General features: G+C 47.0%; 1 pseudogene; it reads left to right on the forward strand.

Moving 5' to 3' along the window:
• Window positions 1-289: 289 nt before the first annotated feature.
• LOC122454646 lies at window positions 290-382 on the forward strand (annotated as a pseudogene).
• The last annotated feature ends 4,886 nt before the right edge of the window (window positions 383-5,268 follow it).

Here is a 5,268-nt window from a genome sequence, read left to right on the forward strand (position 1 = left end):
GAGGGTGTAAGTTTCTTGGCCATGCTCATGTAGGTGGTTATTGGCAGAGTAATGACAGGCATCAAGTCACTGAAGCCACTTTCTAATGATCTTTCTGCCGTACCGGTGACTTTTCAACATTCGTTAGGCACAATCCATACAGTATGGAATATTTTACATCATCACCTACAGTATCTACAGATATGCCCAACTAACACAAAATCTCACAAAACAATAGTTATCTTTACTATATGTTATATACTCTAGTATTTTCTCTTATAGTATATTTGTTTTAAAAGAGCCTGGAGATTGCTTGGCAGCATGTTACTAAAACTGGAACAATACAGAGAAGATTAACATGGACCCTACACAAGGATAACATGCAAATTTTCCCCATTTTTTTTCCCCACATTTACCAAATGTTCCTTTTCTTTCCAGGGATAATATTTATAGGTACACAGTCAAATAATTTGCATTTTTCCTAATTAGATACATCTACTGAATATCTAGGAAGGTGGAGTTGATATAGGTATAGAGAAGGGTCCCCTCCAGCTCGAACCTGTCACATGCCCGATCAGGAATAAGCTTATTGTCTGATCTGTCCTTAATTTTGAAAAGGCAGAATGATCTAACAGAGAGAACACTGGGTCTAGTCCTGGCTCCACCATCTTGCAAGTGTGTGACTTGGGGTGAATTTTCTCTGGGTTCTGCTATCTCAACTGCAAGATCAAGCTGTTGTTAATTGACAAGACTTCTGAGGAGGAAACACAATAATGCAAATGAATGCAATAAAAAGCTCTATTCACAAGACTTGTCCTGGAACAGCAATGGTTTTAAATTCTCACATTTCAGAGAAATATGGTGTCTCAAGATGTTTCTGGATTCTCATCAAAACACCTGCATAATGTATTATGAATAAATTTGGTACAATAAAGGAAAACTAAGCCCTGGAACTGAATCATTTTTAAATGCTTTTGCAGGTGTTTAGAGAGGAGGAGTTGACCCTAAATCCTGAAGATGTTCAGCCTCAGAAAAGGAGAAGTCATTGAGGTCAAAGATGAGTCTCTGCTCTTAAAAGGAAAAGGTGATCAGTCACAAATTGAAAATCATAATCAAGAAAGGCTGCTGTCAGTGGGTACGAAGAGGAAGAATTGAGTGAACATACTATAAAACAATCAGATGCAATAGCCATGCTAAAGGCTGGTGGAACATGTGGGGTGGAATGAAAGAGAAGAGTTTCAGATGCATTCAGTGCTGCCCAGCTGCTTTTGAAGAAGGCATCTTTCTAGGAGGTGGTTTGGCTTGGGTTCAGCATATTCCAGCTTTGGACTCACCAAATCCAATAGAATTTTTTTTTAAAACTGCTATAAAATTATTTTTGTTAAATATTCAAAATGTCTGCAATAACATAACCTTGCCCAAAGTAACAGTTAGAAGGATTTTTGACAGCTGAAAATGTTCAACAAAGCCATTCAGAAGCTGGTTGTGATGCTCTACTTGGAGATATGCCTAGGGTTAAAAAAAAAAAAAAAAAAGGCATCACAGGTCCTACTAAGGTACTGAGAGCTGCCTCATGGCTGCTCCTGCTGTGTGAAGCAGAGCGGAAGTTGTAGCAAAGATACTGAAGAGGGGGAGGGCCCTGTGTGGCCAGAGTGGGTGGAGGTGGTGTGCAAGTGGTGTGTTCTCATTCCTGAAAGAGTGCATTACCACTATTAATGAACTGTTACAGGAAGCTCAGAGCTGTGTTTCTCACCAGTAACTTCAGAGAAATCACTTGAAAAAAAAAAAAAAGACCAAAGAAAAGGTTATAGGTTTCAGTTAGGGGTATCAGTTGACAAAGTGCATGATGGTTTATGGCTGTCATGGTGCACGCCCACAGATTACATATTTTGTGTTTTTGAATGAAAAGACATTTGTATGTTCTTCTTAAAAAAAATGCCAGCTATGCTTATAAAATTTATTCCACAGCCCACCCAATAGAGCATTTGAAATCAGCACACCCGTGGTGCGGAGGGGTGAGCCCTGAGTGTGGGCAGTGTGCCCTCTTTCCCCACAGACTCACCTCCAGCCTGTCTCATTTGCTCCACCAACACCTACTCCTATTGCACCCTCTGAAACCTCTGTTCCATGGTGAGAAATCCTCCCTTGACTTTAGTGGGGGGAGCACTCCTTTCTCTTCCTGTTTCCTTCAGAGTCTGGTTCTCTCAGCCATGAACTCACCATCCCACTCCACTGCTCCCAGACTCCCAGGGATGGGGAGGGAGGATCTGTGCCCTCTTGACCCCTTGGAGACAACACTGCTCTTCCACCTTCATGTAAATCCCTCCTTCCCTCCTCACACCACCTGTTCGCCCACTGTTAGTAAGTGAAAGCCGCTCAGTTGTGTCCGATTCCTTGTAACCCCATGCACTACACAGTCCATGGAATTCTCCAGGCCAAGAATACTAGAGTGGGTAGCCTTTCCCTTCTCCAGGAGATCTTCCCAAGCCAGGGATCAAACCCAGGTCTCCCACATTGCAGGCAGATTCTTTAGCAGCTGAACCACAAGGGAAGCCCAAGAATAGTGCAGTGGATAGCCTATCCCTTCTCCAGCAGATCTTCCCAGTCCAGGAATCGAACTAGGGTCTCCTGCATTGCAGGTGGATTCTTTACCAACTGAGCTATCAGGGAAGCCCACTACTGCCCCCAAACCTCCCACTGGCATCTTGGTGGCTTACCACCTTCTTTTCTATCCTAGAGCCTCCCATCAACATGGCACTTCCATATCTACATGGACCACCACTACCCTCTCCGCTTCATTCCCTTCCTCCCCTGGTTACAAATCTGACTTTGGAATAATTAGTATCATCTCACGAGTGGTGTCCTCCACCTTCCACCCCCATTCTGTCCATTTCCCCTCATTCTCTCAGCTCTCTTGTGGCTTGGCTTCACTCCCCATCCAACCTAGACTCTAGGGACGAGAGCTTCAAGCACTCTACTGACAATCTGGACCAATGGTCACAAATTTATTTCATAATGTACATCCAAAAGCAATACAGGAGAAATAATCAGGCACATATATCTGACATCCACTCATTCATTCATTCATTCATTCATAAACTGCAAACAGTTTACTATTGGATCAACATTTTCTTCTCTTTAAAATGTACCATAAATGATAAAGAATCTGCCTGCAATGCAGGAGACCCAGGTTCGATCCCTGGGTTGGGAAGATCCCCTGGAGAAGGGAAAGGCTATCCACTCCAGTATCTCTGCCTGGAGAATTTCATGGACAGAGGAGCCTGGTGGGCAAACTGTTCATGCAGTCACCAAGAGTCAGACACAACTGAGCAACTAACACACACACACACACACGCACAAATATAAGGGCATTAACAGCCAGTATCGTAAGAGCTTCGGTGTTCTCTCCCCATTCCTGGTGGATCATTTTACACAGGCCCTGGAGGCAGGCACATGCCCATCTCAGAGCCACAGCCCCCATCCCCATCTCTCTTCCCACTGTCACATCCATCCTGAGAAACCAGCCCAGAACCCATCAGCCACAGGTGCCCCGTTCTCTTCCAGGTGGCTGCGTGATGCTGGGGGCCAGCTGGGTCCCAGGCAGCTTCTGTAGATGTACCTTCCTCCTCAAGGCCCTGTCACTGAAAGCGTCAAGGGCTAAAGTCAAGCCTGTTGGCAAGAAAACTTCCTGCCCCTCTACCACCAGCACCGAGGACAGTGCCTGGCCTTTGCCCTCGATCCTCGGTGTCTGATGCATTGCATGGTGCACACACGTGGCATCTCCGTCACTCTGGGCCACATGGTGGTAAAGGCATGAAGAACATACACAGAAAACCCAACAGGTCAGGGGTTCCAGTTGGGCACAGGCTTGGTTCTGAAGCTGTACGAGGGCCACTTGCCCCCACAGCACCTGTCTGCCCAGCATGACCCTCCAACAGACCAGGCCTTCAGAAGCCAGACACACCACAGCTGACTGGGCTCTCGTTAGGCCACATGTGACTGAATCAGTTTAATTAAAGCCCACTGCACACCCTTACTGTTCCAGGGGGTTGCTATGGAGGCAGGAAATAGGGCCCCTCCAGACAAACTTCTCTTTACTCACAGGCTTGGAGAAGCCTGGGCTCAGGACACCTCCATCTCCTTCTGGCTCCAGCTCATAGAAGGATTCCTTGGCTATCACAGGGTGGAGGTGGGTGAGAGCGGGACGCATCTTGAAGGAGCAGCACTGAAGGGGCCCGGAGCACCGATGCCAGAGCAGCACTTAGGAGAGGTGATGACGAGCGCCACGGAGTGTGCTGGTAGGTGGGCTTTCCTCTCTGGCCGGAAGGAATCTTTTGCACTTTCCCTAGCCCCACTCCCTATCCTGCCCCCTGCTCATTACCTGGAGATGCAGGCCCAGGTAAGCAATGTCTGCAGGACACACAACAGCTAGCGCACTGTCTCAGGAGGGTAAAGATGATTCAGAAAAAATTCCCTCCCCTCCTGTCAATTCTTTCGTCTTCTCTTCCTCCACTCCCAAGCCCAGTGTTTCATATCCAGTGATCCACGACTGACCCCTGCCTCAGAGTCACTTTTGGGCCTATTTAAAATGCAGATTTCTGGGCCTCTGTCAGCCTAAATCAGAAACTCTGAAACCAGAGTCACGAAGTCTGCAGTTACTCAGTTCTTCCCAACCACTCCTTGTTAATCCACACCCCCTCTCCACCTTACCACCATTCCCACGTGCCCCCCACTCCTCAGGGCATCATAATGATGCCAACAGGGACTGAAAGGGAAGGACCTGGCAGGAGTGAGACCCCCTGGGCGCTGCCCTGCCTGCGCTGACCATGAGTGTCTCCTTTACTGAGCTTCATTCTCACCTGGGACATCTCACATGGCTCCTCGGGGCCCCGCTGAAATTAAGTTGGCCTACTTGTCACAAATGAATTCTGGGCAAGCTGGGGTCTTAATACCTTGAACTCAGATAAAGTCACCAGGAAGAAAGCAAGTAAATCAGGGAGCTGAGATCTGACCTAGTGTTGATCTCTTTTGGGCCAAAACCACCATCTACTATTAGGTCTCTGGTAATGGGCCAGCAAAGATGGAAATGTTAATCAATGCTAAGCCAGAGTTACAAATAAAAAAGACGAGTGGCATCTACTCACCTCCAGGGGATGGGTGTGAACTTGAGATAACTATGACGGTGAAGCTCTCGAGACCCAAAGACAGTTCTCTGATCCGTTCTTTCGCTCACGGAATTTCCGTGGCCCCAGTCAGCGTGCAGCTCTGACAAGTGAGCTATTTTTGTAC

This window comes from Cervus canadensis, chromosome 16 (genome assembly GCF_019320065.1).
Source record: "Cervus canadensis isolate Bull #8, Minnesota chromosome 16, ASM1932006v1, whole genome shotgun sequence".
Lineage (NCBI taxonomy): Eukaryota > Metazoa > Chordata > Mammalia > Artiodactyla > Cervidae > Cervus > Cervus canadensis.